We start from the raw sequence: 23554 nt of genomic DNA, 5'->3' as shown, positions 1-23554 counted from the left end.
AATAGCCTTTGTATTATACACAACACATTAAATAAAGACACACACTTTACAAGGTGCCAACAGGCACGGGCAGAATTTACAAGGGATTATATATACAGGGGACAGGGCCACATGGACCACTGTCCGGAATCGGCACTTTAGAGAAATTGGCACTTAGAACATAGGAATAATATCACAGTAGCACAAAATGACATGTAGCCCACACCCGGTAACTACTGGTATCAGAAAGTACCACCTACGCAACCCTAACCACCTTAGGAGAAATATTGCGCAGGGAATCAGGACCTCACTAGCACCACCTGTACTAGGAGAAAGCAAACAACCACCTAAGTATCACCATACCTGTAGGGGTAAGAGAACGTTACACATGAGGCATGAACACATTCAGAGGTGTAGAGCAAGGAACCAGTGCGCCAGAACTCATATGCCACCACCTGTGGCAGTCCCCAGGCCAACTGGCCTTGTCCAGGCTAAGACGCCCTGTGTCCAGCAAAGTCAGGGGCAAGACTGCGCAGGAGGCCCAGTCCAAACTCAGAGGGGCACAACCTAAACGTGGCAGCTGCCCACTAAGTGCTGGGCAGCTGTGGAACGAACTCAGGCACCGGCGTGCCTCTGTAGCCCTCTCTGGGCTATAAAACAATTGAAATGCCCCCCTAGGGCCTTCGTGGCCCTAAACGCTACTGTGGGGCAAAGGGGGAGCGACCCGCTGCCATCTGGGGCCGCTCCATAAAGAAACAACTGGTGCCCCTTGTGGGTGGAGCCTCGCTGGGCTCTTCCAAAGATCGCCCCGTCGTTGGAGCCTCCTCGGGGCTCTACTCAGCACCAAAGAACAATGTCCCCTAGAGCCTCACCGGCTCGAGAAATAATGCCCCCACCGTCGGAGCCTCACGGGGCTTGTGAGCACTGCCCCCGCACCCCCAGCACATGTGTGGAGTCCCCCAGCCCGTCGGTACTCACCGGGCCGTTCTCCGGGGACTCCGTTCCTCTCCGGGCCGGAACTTCTAAGTGGAGCCTCGCAAGCTCCCGGCAGCCGCCTCCCATCACAATGGCGGCACTTCCGCTTCCGTCCCGCGGCCCCGCCCACAACCAGGCGGGCCGCGGACTCGGCGGCGGTTTTGAACTGAAGCTCGGGCCGCGGCGGTGATTTCTCCTTCAATGATCGCGGGGTGGGCACCCGCAATAGAACAACCATGAGCGGGGTGGGCACCCGTAGTAGTGATACCACAGCAATGAAGACGCAGGGTGGGCACCTGCATACAATTAGCGCAAAGACAGCGGGGTGGGCACCCGCGAGACCAGCATCACGGGGGGAATCCCTACGTCGGGATTCCCTCGGCGGAGATCGCAGCCCAGCGCTGCCAAGGCCCACATGTTCCTCCTTCCTGGGGGAAAAGATAGCGCTATCCAGGCGCTAGGTCAATAAAGTCCTGGGGGCATAAAGGAATGGAGCAAAAAGCTCCCAGCAAAGAGGTCTTCCAGGTATCCATGGCATCCAGGGGCTGGGCAGGGCCCAGGGAGGCAAGCCTTCCCCTGGGCCCCAGCAGCAGCACGCCCCTGGCAGATTCAAGTCAGAACAAGAACAAGTCCAGAGTGTCACAGCACCCTTTTTATACACACATTCTTGGTCTGAAGGGGCAGGCAGGGGGAGAACCAGCTGGAACTGGTTATGGGGGATTCTTTACACTGGCCAGGCTAGGAACATCAGCCGCACCCCAGGGGGTGGAGCCAGCAGTGCCTGGGGAAAACCCAGCCTCATTCATGACACTCAAACCAGACGGTCAATCCACAAGCAGACCCAGGCTCACTCCTCCCCTCACATCAGTATGCTAAACACTCCATTCACCACCGGGCAGACCCTCCCAGATCCTGGGAGCCAGGCTCACCCGCCAGCCCCGGCCAATCATACGCCAGGCACATCTTCCACAAATATGCCAACTTCCAAAAGGGGGACTTCTACACTAGACACACTCATACCTCATATACCGTTGCGCAGCATTCAACCTCACGAGTTCATACATACCAGACTTGACCCGGCACACCCTACGCACCGGGAACTACCGAGGACTCATCCATTCCCCATGTATTCCTATGGAAGGGTGGGTCGCTCTCTCCTCACACTCACTCAGAGGGGGAATCACCATCCCCAGGTTACATATACCATAAAAACTTCAGGGGCGGACCTGCCAGATGGGCCACGTCCAACACGGACACTGTATTTTTCTTCTCTAAGTAAGAAGGAAAAGACAGAGTCCTGTTACTTCTCTGCCGCCCGTGAACCATGTGAAATGCAAGCAGGAACAACATTGTTACCTTAAGGCTTTTACTCACTATTCAGAAATTAGTGAGTACGCCGAGCCAGCAAACGCCGGACTTGAAACGCCGATCCAGGAAACGCCGAGCCTTGCAGCAAGGAAGAGGCGACCCCACGTCCCGCTCCGTTCCGACCGTGCAAAAAATGGCCGAACCTTCCGATGTTAAAAAAAAAAAAACACGCCCACCACGTGTAGAAGGGGCGGAAAGGGGCGGGGCTTAAAAAAAGAGAAGACGCGAAAAAACACGCCCCCGAATCCGAAAAAGACGGGGCTTGTTTGGAGAGACAAATCTCTTCTCCAATGGCTGACCAGCATTTAAGAGGCCAGCCAATGGAGAAGAGGGAAGAAGAGGGGCAGGTTCAAGCCCCACTTCTGAAAATCATTAAATCTCGCGAGCGAAACTGCGCAAGCGCAGCCTTCGCTATCCGAGACCTAAAAAGAGGGCCATCATTATGTGGCAGTGTGCCTCTCACAGCCGGTGCAAATGTACCGGCTACACTGGCAGCTGCACCCCTGGCGCACCCCTGGCAAGGCCATACCTTCTAACCTAACTATGAGGCAAGCCACATAGCTGGCTGGTAGAGGTGGACACAACCACACTCTTTCCCCTGCACCAAGTGTAAGTCAGCGGTGCCTCAGAACATAACTGCTAAACACTTGCATAAGATGGATTATGAAAGGCAGGGACAGGCGGGTTGGGTGATCCGGGATAAAGACTGACATTTCCTACTGATATCAGTCAGGCAGGTGATAACCCTCGCAAGGTGGGTAAACGAGGCATGTTGCTGGCAGTCAATGAACAAGTTGACTTTGGAAACAGATTTTTGGACACATCCCACAATGAGTATGGCTTATAAGGACACTGTGGACCCAGCAAGACACCAATACTGTCAATTACATCAGAGGCACACATCAGGCCTGGCAATGTGTCAGCAATCCTCCCTTACGCCAAGTTCCTCGTGTATCGGTAATACAACCAAAATGTAGTCAAGAAAACAGCGCACTGCCCATTCATGCTACTGAGGATTCAGCTTAACCAATCAGAAAACAGACTCCTGTCTTTGATGGAATCCTTGAGACAATGGTATGAAGGTACCCAAACTACAACATTACTGCAAGGCCATGCTGATGGCTAGAAAGCATTATACAAGTCTCGTAACATAATACAATATAACACAAACCACCACAAATGTAGACACCACAGAGCTGGGGTTTGAAGTGGCAATGTAGTGTAGGAATAGCTTGGGGTGTAGGGTGAGATGCGAGAGGGGAGAAGTATCCGGACTCCCCGGTTAGCAGAGTAGCCAGCAGCAGTAACAACACTGGAATCATATCTGAAATGCAGACGGACCCCACCACTGTAATAGCCACATGGCGTATCCATCACATGCATCACTGCATGAGAGGCCCTTAAGACCCAATAATACTTTCAACAAGGCATTATTTTTTAAATTGATGCTTTTTTGTGCTTATTATCCTTGGGACAGAAAGCATTGGAAATTACCCCTGCAGGTCCTTGCCAAACATTGCTGGTGTAGGCTTGCCAAGTCTGTGGTAGATTTCGAGAAGGGGTTATTCTGAGATCTTAGGTTCCAGCACCTCTGGAAGACATTTCAAGATTGCATGATCGCCCATTGAGTGAACAGGTCTGCAATACACAGCATAGCTTATATCTCCATCCTAGAACAAACATTGTATTTTATTGTAATTGCATTTATATAGTGCTTACTACCCCTGACGAGGCGTCAAAGCGCTTTTTCGGCGAGTAGCATGCTACTCCGGGACCCATAAAGGATTAGTGTTGAATTAGTATAGTGAAATCTGAAAGTAATTAAAGTGGTGGATAGGTTAGTCAGTTATTTGGATTCGGAAGGATAGCGGAAGGATAGAAGAGGAAAAAAGGTTTGTATTTATATAGCGCTTGTTACCCCTGATGGGGTGTTCAAGCGCCTTTTAAAAAAAAAAATTTGGGGGAGCAGTAGCGGGCTACTCCGGAAACCCATAAAGGATTAGTGGTGAATTAGTATGGTGAAATATGTAAGTAATTTGAGTGGTGGATATTATTCAGTTATTTAGAGCGAGAAAGATAGCAGTGGGATGGAAGGGGGAGAAAGGTTTGCATTCATATTTTATGTTATGTTAATGTATTTGTAGAGCGCACGATTACCCTGAGGTGTCCTGGCGCTAGCTCAACGCTACTGAGAAACATTGTGGCACGGAGAGCAGGTGTGGCTGTATGGGGTTTATTCCTTAAAAAGCCAGGTCTTAAGTTGCTTCCTGAAGGCTAGAAGGTTTGTGGAGATCCTCAGACTCCACGGGAGGGCGTTCCAAGCTTTGGCCGCCCCTGTGATAAAACTTCTACCTCCCCATGAAGCTTTCTTCGTGGGCGGTATGCTCATGAATTTGGCTCCTGAAGAACGAAGGGTTCTTTTGGGAGTGTACTATGTAAATTGGTGGGTCAAATACTCGGGACCCTGGTCATGAAGTGCCTTAAAAACAGTGCACAGTGATTTGAATTTCACCCTTTTCCTAATGGGAATCCAGTGTAGTCTTTTAATTTCTTTGGCTACCGATGTGAATTTAGGGGTGCCTGTCACCAGCCTTGCTGCTGCGTTTTGCAAGGTCTGTAGTTTATTGAGGTGTCGCTCTAGGGTGTTTAGATAGAGCCCATTGCAGTAGTCTAGTCGGGATAAAATAATGGATGAGACCACTGTTCGTAGGCTTTCTTCTGGCAGGAATGGTTTGACCTTCCTTAGCAGTTTGAGGGAGTGAAAGGTAGCTTTGGTGGTCGCCTTTATCTGGTGCTCAAAATTCAGTTTGTCGTCCACTAGGATGCCTAGATTTTTTGCCTTCTCCGTAGGTTTAGGGAGGATGCCCAGATCTGCTGGCCACCAGTCTGGGGTCCAGAAGTTAGAGTTGTTTCCAAACGCGAGTACCTCGGTTTTACCCGAGTTCAGTTTCAGGCAGTTTTGAGACATCCATGAACTAACTGCTCCCATACAGTTATGGAAGTTCTTGCTAATGCCTGCTTCAAGCCCTGGAAGGAGATACACAACAATTTGCGTGTCCTCTGCATAGGACGTAAGACTAAAACCATACGATCTTATCAAGGGAGCCAGGGATGCCACATACACATTAAAAAGGGTTGAGCTAAGGGACGAGCCCTGTGGAACCCCACACGGTAGCGAGAAAGATTTAGATTCGAAATTTCCCAGGGAGACAGTTTGCTTCCTGTCCATTAGAAACGCTTTTAGCAGCCTCCATGCCCTCCCATTGACTCCAATATTGGACAAGCGGTTCATCAGAAGATCATGATGGACCGTGTCGAAGGCTGCGGACACATCCAGCATGATGAGGGCCGCCTTACCACCTTGGTCTAGGGCTTTCCTGATTTCTTCAGTTGATTTAATCAGGGCGGTCTCTGTACTATGCCCTGTTCTGAAACCATATTGTGTAGGATCCAGTAACCTGTTCTCATATAGGCATGAACTCAACTGATCATTCATTTCCTTTTCCACTATTTTAGTTGGTAGTGGGAGGCGGGAGATGGGTCTGTAATTATTTGGATCTTTTCGGTCCAAGTTAGTTTTTTTCAGCAGTGGGAGTATGGAGGGCCGCTTCCAGCAGCTAGGGAAGTCACCTGTTTCAAACATAGCATTGAATAAGGATGTCAGGGTTGTGGCAATTGGTTCCAGAGCTAATTTGGCCACTGTCACTGGACAGGGGTCATGGGGGGATCCGGATTTAATTGAGGCCATAAGCAACTTAGTGTCCTCAATATTGAGTGGGGCAAATTTTTCGAGTGATGGGCCGGCTCCTAAGACTTGCTTTGGGCCGGAGAGCCTATTTTCCGTAACTCCTGGCGGGAGTTGGTTGAAGGCTGAAAAGATCGCTTCTACCTTATCTTGAAAGAAATTTGCAATTTCCTCGCTCATTTAAAGACTAGATTCGACCTTAGGTGGACTTTGGGACGTTAGCCTGGCTATGGTTTTGTACAGTTCCTTGGTGGAGTTTTTTGCTAAGTTGATATGGTTTATAAATAAGAGCTTTTTTGCATTGAACACTGCTTGTTTATAAACGGAAAGACCTTGTTTATAAATATCCTTATCTGCTATATTATATTATTTTCGCCAATTGTGTTCTAGTCGTTGCAGGTCAGTTTCTGACTTCTGAGCTCTTCCGAGAACCATGGAGAGGTTGGTGTGGTGCGTTTGGGGTAAACGAGTTTTTCCGGCACCAGTTTATTGCAGGCTGTGTCAACCCAGTTGGTGTATGATCTGGCAGCTTCTTCCACAGTTGTAGGCTGTGGCTGTAGGGTGGTAGTAAGCAATTCTTGCAGTTCGGGTCCTGACACTTTTTTCCAGGCCCTTGTTTTTATCTGATTTTGTCCGCCCCTTGTTAAGTGATTTTGACCTGGGGTGGTTAGTTCAAATAAGATTCCTGTGTGATCCGTCCATACCAATGGTATTGTACCTGTAAAGATTAGATGTGGATGATTGGAAAAGACCCCATCCAGGGTATGTCCTGCCTTGTGGGTGGGCGTGCTTACCAGTGGGTTCAGACCAGCGCTGCTCATCAGATCAAGGAGCGTTTTAGTATCTGGATCCATAAGGGATTCTAGGTAAAAATTAAAATCTTCCAGAATGGTTTATGAATTGGAACAGAGCCCTTCAAGTAAGGTCCCTAGTGAAGCCAGGAAGGGCGTTCTGGACCCTGGTGGTCTGTATATGAGGATACCCTTTAGGGAGTGGTGGGGTGATTGACAAACGTTGAATGCTAGTGCTTCACAGCCTATGCTGTTTATGGGCTGAGACATTGTTTTAAAAGTGTTATGATAGATTATTGCCAGCCCTCCTCCTCTCCCCGTAGGTCTTTTTAAGGTAGAGCACAGGAAGCCGGGTGGAGTGGCCATTGCTAGGTCTAGCCCGGAGGCCTCATCCATCCAGGTTACCGTAATAAATACCAATTTTATATCCTGCTCTTCTAGTAGTCTGGCGCATTCAAAGCTATGTTTTACTAAGGATCTGGCATTCACCAGTAGGAATTTTGTCACACCGTCCCTGGGTTTGGAGTTGCCCTTCCCAGGTGAGATCTCACTGGGTCTGCTGGTGTTAATTCTCTGATAGAGGCTCCTGGGGAGTGTTATATGACAGCTAGGACATATGTCTGAAATGGAGGAGCCTTTAGGTTGCAAAGGAATGCTCTCACAGTTTGATTTGACTTTACCCCCATTCAGATCCTGTAGTTGATCTCTGGAGTAACTTAAGATAGTTTCACGTACCAGCGGGAAACTGACAGCATGGCAGGTGCTGTTCGCGGTCGGTGCGCGGACAGCCGCAGACGAGCTTGCCTTAGGCGCGCCTTCGGCACTCCAGCGACGCGCCCGCTGCGCGTCTGCATCAGCACGCACATTAAGTAGGGTTCCAGGTGCAGAAACTAGCCTGCTTACCTGAAAAATGGCGGTCACGCCGTGTCTCGCGGGAACCGCTAGCTCCATTGGTATGCCTCACCCTCCCATGACGTGCACTGAGCCTACCACCAACAATGGGAACACCACCACACGGGTATCAGCTGAGAAGTCTATCCGGCAGGGGGCCGTTCGTGCGAGTGGCACAGTAGCAGCAAGGTAAAAACATACACTGTGACAGAAATAGCAGCAAGCGTTTTAAAAACAAGACTAAACAACTAACCAGCAGTGTTAAAAACTCCCGGCTCAGCCTCAGAAGAAGCGCTGCGCGTCTGCGTCAGCACGCACATTAAATAGGGTTCCAGGTGCAGAGACTAGCCTGCTAACCTGAAAAATGTCAGTCCCGCCGAGTCTGTAGGGAACCGCTAGCTCTATTGATATGCCTCGCCCTCCCACGGCGTGCACCGAGCCTACGGCCAACAATGGGAACACCACCACACGGGTGTCAGCAGAGAGGTCTATCCGGCAGGGGGCCGTTCGGGCAAGTGGCACAGTAGCAGCAAGGTAAAAACATACACTGTGACAGAAATAGCAGCAAGCTTTTTAAAAACAAGATTAAACAACTAACCAGCAGTGTTAAAAACTCCTGGCTCAAGCCTCAGGAGAAGCGCTGCGCGTCAGCACGCACATTAAGTAGGGTTCCAGGTGCAGAGACTAGCCTGCTAACCTGAAAAATGGCGGTCCCGCCGTGTCTCGCGGGAACTGCTAGCTCTATTGATATGCCTCGCCCTCCCACGGCGTGCACCGAGCCTACCACCAACAATGGGAACACCACCACACGGGTGTCAGCAGAGAGGTCTATCCGGCAGGGGGCCGTTCGGGTGGGTGGCACAGTAGCAGCAAGGTAAAAACATACACTGTGACAGAAATAGCAGCAAGCGTTTTAAAATCAAGACTAAACAACTAACCAGCAGTGTTAAAAACTCCCAGCTCAAGCCTCAGGAGAAGCGCTCCCTGAAGGGGTGAAGAAGCGCTTTTCTGGCGAGTAGCAGGCTTCTCCCGAACCCATAACATGAACCCTTCCATTAACAGATGGGCAAATGCAACACTTTGGGGGCAGGTCCAAAATTCCAAAGAGGCTTTAAAAACAGGACCAAAGGGGTATGAAGAAACCAGCTTGGGGCGGGTGCCAAGGCCTGGATTACTCAGCTTCAGACAGAATCCATGTCAAGAACGTTGAATCTCTCAGTTTAACCGTGTGTTGCCGATGGGAGTACAGGACATCTGGCTTAACAAAACTGCCTTGGTATCAATAGGTCTGGCCTGTGTTTGCGTTAATGCAAAATCAGAGATGCTTGGCTAAAGTGCAGGGTCGCAGGAAAAGGTAGAAGCCTAGCAGGACACACAAGCTACTTTATTGTCTCAGTGTTGATTCACAGACATCAGGCAGGTCTCAGCACTCTGAACAGCCAGAAATCTGGAAGCTTTCATGACTGAGCCAGAGACAGGTAATTTTGAAGGACACAGGTGGAAATAAATGTCTCTTGAACTGACAACATAGGGAATAACCTTCCGGGGAATGAGTGTGGTTTGACTCGGAACTCTCTTTTCGTCATCAAACGTCATCCCATGCGGCTGAGAATACTGCTGCTGCTTAGAGGTGGGTGAGCGCATAGAGACTCTGGCCTGGCTTGGGCCAATGGTCTGGCTGTTGCCCGGCTCTAAGCCCAATTAAAGAATGAGCCACAGTCAAGCCACACCGGTGCCTCCTTCGCCTTTTTGGAGTTTGGCAACAGAAAAAGTCAACAATCAGTTTCCTGCAAGTTGAAGGGCAGCTGATGCAACACGGTAGGAGCATGAAAACAAAGATTGTGTTTTTCTATTTCCATTGAGCTTACAGATTTCATCAAATGCAGAACAATATACTAATACCAAAGACTTCTCACCATGCCACCTCCCCTAACCTCATGTCTTCTTGTTTTAGTTTATTACTTTGTTGTGTTGCAGAGAATCTTCCAAAGTAGCTCTGGGTGCTTATGTTATGGAAGGCCTGTGACATTATTAGATACATTTTAACCCACTTAGTTTGCTATAGTGATTTTATGTCTTGCCTAGGCCAGTGCATGCCCTGTCTGTTGTGAGACATTTTAATGCTTACAGTGGACTTGGAGCCCTCCCAATGTTTACTATTGGTTGGCCTCGTTGTCCCTCCCATTTGCTTGCTTCTTACTTGATGGTTTGTGTGAGCTTTCCTTCCTTGTAGTGAGATTGTCCCTCCTCCCCTGGAGCATGGATGCATTACTGTGTCCTAACACTGCTTATTGTTTTGGTGCCACTTTTTTTTATCTTTATTTAAGCACTCTACAAGAGTGTATGTGTTTTTCAGTTGTCTTGCTTGTGTGCTTCCTTGTCACCTGATTGACGCTTGGACTCGTACCTGGTTCTCCAGTTCTAGCGTCGACAGCTCTAGATGTTGGGGCACATTAGTCCACAACTTTACGTCACTGCACTTAGTTGTTTTTAACTTCAAAATTGTGAATCACAAACAAGTGAATCTGCTTACAGTCAGCCCTATAAAAAGATTAATTCATATATAGATTATAGTGTCATTTACATAGTGGACCTTTCAATAACCGCACTTGTACTTTGGCTTTTGGGGCTCGCTCTAAATTTAGTGGCTCCTAGGGAGTAAAGAAACGGAGTATTAGCAGGTTAAGCAACCAATACACCTGTGAGCAAACCTGTATGGGTCCAAGGGGGCCACCGAAGAAAGACTACACAGACCAACAAGGGCATAGTAAAGTACTAAATATGAAAGCAGGCAAGCCCTTCCTCAGTTTATATCAAGAAACAGAGACCCATGCAAAACCGCGGGCTCTTACACCGAGTTATCGCACCCACGAGAAATCACCTGTAAAAATGGATGCTCAAAACAATAAACAAGTACCGACTACCCAAAGCACCCAACTAAGCCAAGTGAACCTCACTCTCCCAGCACAGGAAAAACAATAAGCACAGAAGAACATACCTACAATGCTTCTTCTGGGAAACTGGTGCCAAAGATACAGGTTTAGGCACATTATGGATGACAATGAGCACTTTCGATGAATTTACAATGTGAAACAAGATACATAAAAAGCAGAATCAATTCCAACATCGGACAAGTTTGCAACAATCAAAGATTCGATCACAACGATAGAATTGTAGCCAGGATCAAGTAAAGAAGGTTTACACAAAAAAAATACTACAGGGCTAATAATAGCACAGAACCAAGGAAGCTTGGCAGAAAAGGGTACCGAACCTTCACAACCCTCCTTGACAAGGTATCTCTGAAAAGCTAGAGAACGTGCAATCCATATACCTCGAGGTAAGGCGGATGCTGGAGGATCAATGGGACCTCAGACATATCCATTCTGCAGAACATGGCGTCTGTTCTTTGGGGCCTGTGCTCTTCAGGTGGGTGCATGGGACAGCGCCTCCCGATCCAGATAGAGAATGGCCAGACAAACATGCATTCAATTTACTAATGATGATTGCTGCAACATGTTTATCAACTGCCTTGTTATATTTTCTAAGTTGGTTGTGTTTACATGTGTTTATATTATATGGGTACTTTATGTATGGCGTAAAATGATTTGCATAAACTGCAACAATAGTTTATAGTATTGACCATACTGCTGTAGTAGGTACGCACAGAGGTCTCTATGGGTTCGAAAGTATGGCTTTCATTGCATATAATGGGGCGATGGTTGTCAAATTGCAATTACGGGTAGTGGGATGTGCTTAAATGTCGCACTGCTTGACAGCCGCTCGTAAAGGGGTCTCAACAAGCACTGGGCTTCCTTTTCGTGGTGAGGCAAGTATCTGTGCCACCTCTTTAATAGTTAAGTGCCTCTAGAAAGATTGTTAAAAGCCACACGCCTTTAGAGCCGAATTAAAAACTGTTTTCCACAATTTACATCCACAGATTGCATGAAAAAAATCTCCACCTCCTATATTCCTTAAAATCTTCTTTTGAATGTGCCTCTACGTCCCTTCTACCTTCTGCCTGTAAATATAATATCAGTCTGTCTTAAGCTCCTTTTTTAAGCTATAACAATATCTCTTCCAGCAAGCATTAGCTTCTCACACAGCCCCTTTAATGATCACAGCTAAGCCACTAATTACCACAAAGAAACTAGAGTAAATGCATGGAATAGTTTCCTTTATCATGCAAGAGTAACCCCCATAACCAATTGACTGACAACTAACTTTGGGGTACCTGGTAGCCAGCTACTCGCCGCAATGTGCTTCAACACCTCGTCAGAAGTAGTAAGCGCTATATAAATGGAATTTCAATTTCAATATTGCACACGTGGCGACGAGATTAAATTTTGGTCTGGCAGAGGAGACCCTTCTCCTAGAGCTTCTTGTGCACCTTTGCACCAGGGATAAAAGAAGATTTTTATCACTTTCTCCTTGCAAGCCCACGACACAAACATACAAGAGATATACTAAGGAACCTTCTCTGTCTCTATTCTCATCTGAAGAATATCGAGAAAAAGATGGAGGAACAAAGCAAACACAAGAAGATGATTGACGGAGCGCTGTACCTTCTCAGATTCACACCCAGTCATTCTTTACCTCACTTTGTCACCCCAGTTCAGGCCCAGCCATATGCAAATCAGTCTTGACCCTGTTCCTCAATGGAACAGTCCAGCTCGAACTGCCAAGCCAAGTCTTCCCTAGACCAGAAGCAAGCCTCCTGGGACTGGTTTCAGGGTAACACCGCTCATCAGCCAGGCTAGCTTGAATCCAGTGGCAAAGTGAGCAAGGGACCCACGTCTGGGCATACACTGCCAACCTAGGACGAACAAAGCAAACACAAGGAGATGATGGACGGAGCGCTGAAACTTTTCAGATGCTCACCCCCAGTCAGAGATCTAGGTTGAATCCATCATCATTCTTTAGCTCACTTCGCCAACTCAGTTCAGACCCAGCTATATGCAAATCAGTCTTGACCCTGTACTTCATGGGAACAGTCCAGCCTGAACTGCCAAGCCAAGTCTTCCCTGGACCTGAACCAAGCATCCTTTTGGAGGATCAAGATACAGATGTGACAAAACCATCTTTATTTACTGAAAGTCCTTGGCGTTGGGGACAGCCACTGCTGACCTCACATCTTTGTGGTTTGGTCAACCGACCTAAGACAATTATGGAAGTAATCGAATCAATTGGCTCCAACCACATCACTGGCCGAAATTCAGCAGGGCCCCTCCTTCATGGCAGACCCAGTCAGCATTGTAGAGGGGACAGAGACTGTATTCATGGCGGACCCAGTCAGCACTGTAGAGGGGACAGAGACTGTATCCATGGCGGACCCAGTCAGCACTGTAGAGGGGACAGAGATTGTAGCCATGGCAGACACAGTCAGCACTGTAGAGGGAACAGAGACTGTATCCATGGCGGACCCAGTCAGCACTGTAGAGGGGACAGAGACTGTATCCATGGCGGACCCAGTCAGCACTGTAGAGGGGACAGAGATTGTAGCCATGGCAGACACAGTCAGCACTGTAGAGGGGACAGAGATTGTAGCCATGGCAGACACAGTCAGCACTGTAGAGGGGACAGAGACTGTATCCATGGCGGACCCAGTCAGCACTGTAGAGGGTACAGAGACTATATCCATGGCAGGCCCAGTCAGCACTGTAGAGGGGACTGAGGCTGTATCCATGGCAGGCCCGGTCAGCACTGTAGAGGGGACAGAGATTGTATCCACAGCAGGCCCAGTCAGCACTGTAGAGGGGACAGAGACTGTATCCACGGCAGGCCCAGTCAGCACTGTAGAGGGGACAGAGACTGTATCCATGGCAGACCCAGTCAGCACTGTGGAGGGGACAGAGACTGTATCAATGGCGGACCCAGTCAGCCCTGTAGAGGGGACAGAGACTGTATCCATGGCAGGCCCAGTCAGCACTGTAGAGGGGACAGAGACTGTATCCATGGCAGGCCCAGTCAGCATTGTAGAGGGGACAGAGACGGTATCCATGGCAGGCCCAGTCAGCACTGTAGAGGGGACAGAGACTGTATCGATGGCAGGCCCAGTCAGCACTATGGAGGGGACAGATACTGTATCCATGGAAGGCCCAGTCAGCACTGTAGAGGGGACTGAGACTGTATCCATGGCAGGCCCAGTCAGCACTGTAGAGGGGACTGAGGCTGTATCCATGGCAGGCCCAGTCAGCACTGTAGAGGGGACAGAGATTGTATCCACGGCAGGCCCAGTCAGCACTGTAGAGGGGACATAGACTGTATCCATGGCAGACACAGTCAGCACTGTAGAGGGGACAGAGACTGTATCCATGGCAGGCCCAGTCAGCACTGTAGAGGGGACAGAGACTGTATCCACGGCAGGCCCAGTCAGCACTGTAGAGGGGACAGAGACTGTATCCATGGCAGGCCCAGTCAGCACTGTTGAGGGGACAGAGACTGTATCCATGGCAGGCCCAGTCAGCACTGTAGAGGGGACTGAGACTGTTAGAACTAAGGGCAATCAGGAAAGAATGCAGCTGACAATCATGCAAAGTAGCCACTATTACTTTATTTATTCCTAAACCCTTCTTGTTTGATGGTATTTTTCTCCCTATCCACCGTTTTATTTCAATATTTGTACTTAAATGCCAAAAACTATTTGAATGTTGATAATATTGCAAATCGAATTAATGCAATGAAGGGGGGGGGGGAGGTGTTGTGGAACATCTGAAGATTCTTTAACCATCATGACAAACTGACAGATTTGAAAGCTACATAAGAGGCAGATTTTAGTCCAATTGTTTTTTTTGTTTTTTTTAGAGTTTTATATAGCGCGAACTGGACCCGAGACATCGGGTATCAGAGCGCTTTACATGAGCACCAGTTTCGTTACATGAGGACACACATTAATTTTTGTAAGGCACGGGGAGATTAAGTGATTTGCCCAGAATCACAGGATGTTGAGCATCGTTGCCGATACTCAAACCCGGTTCCCCAGCTCCGAGGTCGACCGCTCTAGCCGTAAGGCTACATCCTCTCCCCTATTGATGAGACCAATGGAAGAGAGACCTCGTGATCCTGACCAAGGTCTGTCTCAACCAATTTGAATATGTGCACAGAATCTATTAAACACCTCTGCACCTTTGGCGCATGGGGCGGCTCCCTACCCTCATTGCATCAGGTATAGGGCTGAGAAAGGAGATTTTTTTCATGTAACACTATTGTGCCTATTGACCCTGAAATATTGATCCAGAATAGCACTGACCCCGATTGAGGTATTACACATTCCCATCACATTGTCCCCTAAATTGTTCCTATTGGAAATAATTGTAGAAGCAGGTTTCCAGAGGAGCACAAAGATATTGATTGATTTGGGTTTATGCAAAATAACATGACTAAGGCGAACACTTGACATTCCCTAAGACTCTGTCAAGGAGGGAATGGCTGCAGAGATGAGCCATTATGAAAAATAAACATACTTGACACATGGCTGCTCTCATAAACATGGGAATATTTGGGGACCATGGATAACCCATTTTGGCTAATGCATCTTACTCAAATATGAACTAATGTAACTAGGATCAGTATGTATATCAACGTCAACATGCCCAGAGTGTACCTAGCAGCATCGAAGGGGGAGTGGTTGTACACATTGTGTCTCAGTTGTTTTGTTATTAAGGTAAAATACGGTATTGCTATTGTCATTTTCTGCTCTTGTCTGCTGTTTCTCTGTGCAACTTCCACTCTGATTGCCTTTAGTTCTAACAGTCTCTGTCCCCTCTACAGTGCTGACTCCACTGCCATCAACCTCCTCGGAGACCTGAACTTCCATTTGAAGACCATGCCTACCTTAACTCAATACTTGAGACCTCAAAAACTTTGGACTCACCCAACGTGTGTATGAATACACACACTCTGCTGGACACCTCCTGAACTCACCTCCTTTGACAACCAGCCCACACAGGCCACCTGTACAGACCATGCCCTCAACAAGTTTAGCATTCCTGTGCCGCATCATCACAGACTGTCCTCTGCCAGACTGGCACGCCAAAACTGTACCAATATCCCAGAGGATGATTGGACTACTGCTGTCATTGCGTACCAGCCAGAATACAACAGCAACCTGCCTGACTCCATCAACATCTTCAACAGCTGGATCACTGGCCTGAGCAGACACCCTGAAGCCCCTCAGGCAAACAAAGCCCTATGATCCAGACCCCAAGCCAGTTGGTATTAAGAGGAGCTCAGGATGACGAAGCGCCAATGCAAACAACTTGAGCACAGGTGGAGAATGAGCCAAGACAAAGCATACTAAAAGACCTTCAAATTCGCCTAGCAAAGCTTCCGTTGTAAAGGTTGTAACTCAACAGCAGCTGCATCCAGCAGTATAACCCCCTCCCAGGACCTCTGCACCGAGCTCTCTAATATTTCTGCTGCAAGATAACCTCTATATATATCAACTGTTACTCTCAGCCGGACACTGCAAACCTTGCAACATGATTCCCCATCTCATTCACCAAACAACCATGAACACATGGCCTGCCACCACCACCACCACCATGCACTCCAGGGCACCAATTGACCCCCTCCCCCACCATACCTTCATCAGAGCACTTCAACCCATCAGAGACGCACTAACACCTCTGGTGAACACTCCTTCTCATCAACCACCTTCCCAGATGCATGGAAACTCGTCTCAGTTCTCCATATGCTCAAAAAACCCTCCTCATACCATTCAATGCTAGCTAACTACAGACCGGTCTGCCTGCTAGCGTACTCATCCTAAAGTCCTAGAGAAACTCATCAACAAAGGACTCACCAACCATCTCAGGGACCACCAATTCCTTAAAGCCACATAGTTCGGCTTCAGACCCAACCACAGCACAGAAACAGCCCTCCTGGCCGCCACAAATGATATCCCATTAGCCTGGACAGAGGAGAAACAACGACCCTCATCCTCCTTTTCCTCTCCGTCACATTTTGCACGGTTTTCCCACCCTATCCTCATCCAACACCTACATGAGATTGAAATCCAAGGACCCACTTTCAGATGGATTGGCTCCTTCCAGACTGGCAGGACACAAACAGTCACCCTGGTCCACTACTCTTCAGTCACCTGCAACCACATCTGTGGAGCACCACAAGTATCTTCACTCAGTACGACCCCCTTCCATGCTCACATTATCCTTCTAGCTAACATTAGATGCACACACAATACTGACGTCATCTCCTATGCCGATGACAAGCAACTGTACCTCTGAGACAAGACTTCCAACACCTGGACAAGTCGCCAACTGGATGAAGACCAATTGTCACAAACTAAACACCGACAATACAGTAGTGGTGATCTTATTGAAGAACTTCCCACCGTAGAGCTAGGATCCACACCTACCCACAGCACGCACGCCATGAACCTCCGGATCATCATCAACAGCAAACTCGACATAACCACCCAAATCAACACCGTTACAGCTTCCTGCTTCCACACCCTGAAGACGCTGAGGAAAAACTTGCAAATAGCTCCAGAGTAGCACCTTCATACCAGTCACACATGCCCTCATCACAGGTAAGCTGGAATACTGAAATACCCTCTGTGCCGGGGTCAGCAAACAAGTCACTAGACAAATGCAAACCATTGAGAATTCTACAGCCAGAATCACTATCAACCTCCTACGCAGTACACACATCACACCAAACCTCAAGGAGCTCCACTGGGTCCCGATACACAAGTGTGCACAGTTCAAACTCCTCACTCATGCCTGTAAAGCACCACACAACAATGGCTCAGCCTACCTCAAGAAATGCATCTCCTTTCACAAACCATCTAGACACCTCCGCTTGGGGAGACTCCTCCCCGTACCCCTCTCACGCATGAGCAGAACCAGGTCCCTTCTCCTATATCGCTCCTAAAGTGTGGAACGACCTCCCAATACACATCAGAGCCTCCTCTTCACTTCTTGAATTCCGCTAGAAGCTGAAGACCTGGCGCTTTGCATAGCCCCTCCGGGCCCTCACGAGCGAGGCTAGAGTCATACCTGCTCGGTGCCTGTATACCCTCCCGGGTGATAGTACAGTCGAAAATTCTCATAACATAACATGACTCTCCTTCATGTTATATAAATTCTCTGAAGATATGAGTTAAGAGATTAGTGGTTATTGTCATAGTTAAAAGTATAGCAGATAAGGGCTCAGGACATATGCTAAACTTTAACTTACACAATTAGTGAATAAAAAGGATGGTATTTGTGTCGCCTTAGTGAAACAATAAAAATAAGTTCTCACTGTTCTAGTTAACAGATGTAATTTCCCAGATGGACAGAAAATGTTACAGGCACGCAAAGAAGGTTTTAGCATTGTGCAACATATTGTGCTCCCTTGGTGTTATTGACAAGTCGCTCAACAGAAAAATACTGGCTCACTTTATAGGCTATAGGCATGTGTTCGAGGAGACTTTAACTTAGCCAGGAGTGGAAGAAACTGTTGGCAATAACTTTTAGTTTGGAATTTAGTAATGTACCTGTCTAGATTTTACACATCCGCTATTATGATGTGGATCCACCCTCTACTACCCTCCTGCTGCACGGTGACCATCCATTGTGCTGCAACCTTTCAGTTTACCGTATGCTGCTAGAGGTTTTTAATTTTGAGCTGTAAGTGTAGTGCTCTGAAATCGCTTGGAAAGAGGTTGTAAAACCTCCTTTAACACACTGTCACAGCTATATCCTTCAATCTTATAGAAACGAGACATGAAAGCATAGGTAGTAAAGATAAATTGAGATTTTGAATTTAGGAAAAGGTGAGGATCACAAATGAACACAGTCTGTCCAAATTCCTGTATAATCTTGATATACAAACTCTGTGTTGGCTCCAGCTGTACATTTTCATGACTAGTAGCTTTCTGCTGTGTTCATGCCAGTACTTCAAAGATGTATTTCGTGCTCTGTCTCCATAACATTTGCAGAAGTCTGTTCCGTGCAATCACACCCCATTCTGTGAATCGTATTTTCTGGGTGGGTGTGCAAGTAGGTTGCGCTTGTGCAATTCTCCTAAGACTCCCTCCTGCCCCAGTCTGTGATAAGTATCGAGCTGGTCGAATACACTCACAGTGAAAATCACGTGTTTCAACCCGATAGTATTTTGAAAATCTCATGGCACTCACCTCCATTGTCCTCCAGTGTGTAAGCATAAACCCCCTAAATCTCTCTTGGCCCTTTAAGCCCATTCTAAAAGTAAATATCCATCTTTCACACAGATCTTCCTGCTAGGATAAGCATTTTCAAAACAATCCCAATGTTGACAGATAAAGGAACTAAAGACCTACTGCGCCTAAGATTGTACACCGACTTTTTGAGACATGACTTTAATTTTGCGATTCAACCTATGTACTAATAGGTCACATCACAACATGTCCAGTTAAGGGGCGTGCAGAACGACCAGCCTAATGGAAATGAATTACGCAAGTCACCTTCAGTGATCCCGTCAGACTGCCTATGGACACAGGGTTGGTGGCTTGCAAGGAACCATCCTTGCATTTGCATTCACATCAAGAAACATTGATTTAAAGCAGTCTATGTCCATTAAAAGGGCAGGCGCTGTTAAAATATATATATATTTCCCATTTGAGAAGACCTGGCAGGGAGCAGGCACCAATTTTACTAATAGGAAGATCTGTAACTGCAAAAGGGCTTTCTATTTGAGGCCCTAATTCTGAAAAAGATTCTGTGATTTACCAAGGATGAACCAGTTTTATCACGTATATAAGTTGGGAGTGGAACTTTGGTCCTCTTCTTCCCGTCACCAACCTCTGTTTTACGGTTGGCAGCTCCACCGTGGGCTGAGTCCAGCCTTCTGGACACGTAACGTTAACAATTGGGCAGCAAATGATGTGTACAGTGGTCAGAAGGTCTTCAATCATTGGTCGTTAAAACTATTCCTATGCCTCAAAACACTCCTCTTGTACTCACTAGGATCAATACACATTGTTTAGTTGCTTTACAGCCATCCAATAGGACAGCTGTAACATTCCTTGTCCTGTTTTGTGGCCTTTAAAAACCAATCAGCTTTCCTGTTTCCCCATCTTGCATGCCCCAACTAAACACATTTACCAGTGGCCATATTGAAACTACATTGCCCTCTTTGACACCACCCCCTTCCCACCCCTCCCCCTCACACACACTCAAGGGATCCCTCTATCAGTGTTTATGAATCAGCTTTTTCTCATTTCCCCTAGAGTTTCATGGACCCAAACAAGTAAAAGGTCAAATCATCACAATATTGAAGAAGTCAGAAACATAGACACACAGTTCAGGAACAGGCACTTACACAGTCTACACCAAACCCAACAAGAGATCATGCCCCACATTTTCCATCACGTTTGATTGACAATGACAAAGCAGAAATGTGGCACTGTAATCAAAGAATCAATCAAGTATTGACAAAGCCAATAGATATGACCATGGTAAGTTGGCGCAATGGTTCCATAGATTTCTTTTTTTTTTAAATACAAGTATATGATACAAAAAGGAAAAAAACAAAACATACTACAACCTTAATGTGGCGACCACATACTTAGAATAAAACAATAAAAATAAAAAAATAACCAGACATTTAGGGGTCGATTAGGATGTAGGGCGGATTGCCCGCATGGCGGTGGCGATCCGCCCTACATCCTTCCCCGCCCGCCACCCATTTCCCCTCCGCCATATTAGTATGGCGGGGGGACCCCGGCGGACGGAAAGTCCGCTGGTTTTTCGCCGGTCACACCAGTGACCGGGCGGAAAAGGGGCTATATATGGTGGCAGTGTCTGCTAGACACCGCCATCCATATTAGCATGGGCAGCGGTGCATGGCTTTGCATGGCGGAGACCCCGCCATGGAAAGCCATGCGGACTCTGATTTTGGGGGCCTGTTATGGGCCCTCAGGGTATTGGGGGGGTGGGGGGTGCACATGGGGTGTACCTATGGTACCCCCTGCATTGTCATGGACATAGTGGCAGGCACCACGCGGTGCCTGTCACCTTGTGCATGACAATGCACACAGTGCATTCCCAGCATTGTGGCGGGCGGTGCTGTGAGCACCGCCCGCCACAATGCTGGAAATAGAGGATGCCACCGCCATGGTGGCGGTGACATCCTAATTACAGGTGCGGGACCGCCGCACCACTGGCGGCCGGTCCCTGCACCGGTAGGGTGGTGGGCTGACCAAAGTCCGCCCGCCATCCTAATCAGCCCCATAGTTTTCAGAGAACAGAACAGTTGCTTCCTAGCAGACATGTTTCTAGAATAAGCTGTTGAAACCTTTTTAGTTTTAATGCAAATCACAAAATATGATGCTTATTGGTGGAACAAAAATGTAGTATTGGCTTTGAATTACTGTACAATAAACACCTAGTTTAAGCAAACATCCATTGTCAAAGCTAATAGATCTCAGAGGAGAGCGGAGTAGAGTGCTGTAGAGTGGAGAGGCAGTAGAGGAGTATTGTAGAGTGGAGAAGTGTCGTAGAGTGAGTGGAGTGTAGGGTTGTGCAGTGGCATAGAATGAAGAGGAGAATCATGCAGTGTCGTGAAGTAGAGTGGAGTTTCATGGAGTAGAGCATTCTGAAAAGGTGTGGAGTAGACTGGAGTAGAGCATTCTGAAAAGGTGTGGAGTACACTGGAGTAGAGCATTCTGAAAAGGTGTGGAGTACACTGGAATAGAGCATTCTGAAAAGGTGTGGAGTAGACTGGAGTAGAGCATTCTGAAAAGGTGTGGAGTAGACTGGAGTAGAGCATTCTGAAAAGGTGTGGAGTAGACTGGAGTAGAGCATTCTGAAAAGGTGTGGAGTAGAGCATTCTGAAAAGGTGTGGAGTACACTGGAGTAGAGCATTCTGAAAAGGTGTGGAGTACACTGGAGTAGAGCATTCTGAAAAGGTGTGGAGTACACTGGAGTAGAGCATTCTGAAAAGGTGTGGAGTAGACTGGAGTTGTGTAGAGTATAGCTCACGAGGAGGGTACTCCACTCCACTCTATAACACACTACTCCACTTCTCAACTCTACACCACTCCACTCTACATCACTTATATGAAAAAATCACTATCACCACGACAGCAAGAACAAGGATTGCATTCAGACTCCAATAGGACACCATCAAAAACCTTGTGCATATCATTTTTCCAACTCAATACCCACGAAAACGCTGTGCACTGTTGACTGCAATAAATCAAACTGCTGTGTGCACTGTGCTACCACCCAGCGTGTTCCACTAGAGGTCTACCAGTAACACAATTGGCAGCTCACAAGCACCTGTCTGCATGGCTATAAGGCACGTCACTGATGCACCCAAGTCCCTTGTGGCAAGCCATGTCACTTTACTCATGCTATCCGACATATGTTACAAGTACAGAGAGTCTTTAGGAACATCAGCCACTTTCATCTTGGCACACAGGCCATCAATGGTAAAAACGCATGCACACACCCAGCAAAACTTCCTTCACAAATCCCCTCCCATCCTCTGCACCCAGTTTTATGTGATGCCAAACTACCTTTCACTGCATACTCTAAAGGAAGGTTTTCTGGGGTCTTACTATGATGCAGTCTGCCTTGATGTAAATCTGCCCTGTTACACAATAAGGTCATCAAAAGATCAAAGACAACTTCTAAGCTTGGACTATCATGACAACCCTAGCTCGGGTCACAGGTGCAACTAGAGGCACCTGAGAAGTCTGGGGTCACTGTAAAACCAAGTTCCTGCAACTGCTCCAGAGTGCATAAGGGCAACACTAGCCCGGGATGAAGAGTTGCTGAGACATACGTAAGCAAGGATGACATGACACAGGCATGTATAAGCTCTTACAAAATCAAAGGAAGTTTTGGAAACCCCTGGGAGTTCCCTAGCTACTTAAACATACAGAAGGAGATGGGAGTGATGCTTAGTTACAATACGTCTACTCACTGGCAAACACTCAGGATAGCATTACAACCCATTGTTCTTTTGTCCCTCATGCCGCTTCAGTTTGGATCCAGCTATATGCATGGAGCAGAGTCAAGACTGATTTGCATCTGGCTGGGTCCAAACTGAGGTGTAAAGGTGGGCAAAGGACCAATGAGTTGGAATGCTACCCATAGTGATTGCCAGTGATTAGGCTATTGCAAGCATTCCTCCCATCTCTTTTTGTGTGTTTGATGTATTGTCCAGTGGACAGGGTTATGCCCAGACGTGAGTCCTGTGCACAGTGTCACTGGAATCAAGCTGTACCTGGCTGATGAGCTCCAACTAGGGTGAAACCGGCCCTGGGTTGCTTGTATTCTGGTTCAGGGAGGACCTAGCCTGGCAGTTGGCTCAACGGTTCCCATTGGAGCAGAGTTGGATTGATTTGCATATGGCTGGGTCCAAACTGAGGAACCATGGTGTGCAAAATAACAATGGACTGTGATGCAGACAGAGTAATTACCAGTGGCTTAGATCTATTCAAGCATTCCATCCATTGCTTGTTTGTATACTTCCCTGGCTACCACATTCATGGTTCCTGCAATGGTCCTTGGTCATTAAAAATGATATCAATTGGTTTACCCACAACTGCGTAAAATAGCAATTGGTTGGGTGGAAGCGCAGATACAGAGGCCGAAGGGCTGCTTTTAGCACACTTTGAGGATGAAGAAACTCTTTAGTTACGCTAAGTGGAACACGACTCCCTAGTGGGGCTGTTTGTAGTAGATGTGTCATATAGTAGTGTACCAGCCAAGTTTACAGTAGGGGTGGAGGTGATTTTTGTCCACTGTTGTTTGGAGAAGACAAGCGGCTCGTCTGTTGTTATGGATATGAAGGTCCCGGCTGCTATTACATT

The 23554-nt window shown here is 47.5% G+C and overlaps 1 protein-coding gene across 2 annotated transcripts in view; it reads right to left on the bottom strand.

Moving 5' to 3' along the window:
• The window catches only part of LMF1 (lipase maturation factor 1), a 1132479-nt gene that overhangs the window by 736224 nt on the left and 372701 nt on the right, over positions 1-23554 (bottom strand). The window contains exon 1 of one of the 2 annotated variants that reach the window (XM_085629343.1): positions 8348-8463. The exons of the other annotated variant lie outside the window; for it this stretch is intronic. The gene's annotated coding sequence lies outside the window, so the exon portion shown is untranslated. Of the gene's footprint in view, positions 1-8347; positions 8464-23554 lie in introns of those variants that run through there. 2 annotated transcript variants of the gene reach the window in all.

This window comes from Triturus cristatus, chromosome 10 (genome assembly GCF_964204655.1).
Source record: "Triturus cristatus chromosome 10, aTriCri1.1, whole genome shotgun sequence".
Classification (NCBI taxonomy): domain Eukaryota; kingdom Metazoa; phylum Chordata; class Amphibia; order Caudata; family Salamandridae; genus Triturus; species Triturus cristatus.
Note: the sequence above shows the minus strand (reverse complement) of the source record. Positions and strands in the feature narration are given on the sequence as shown.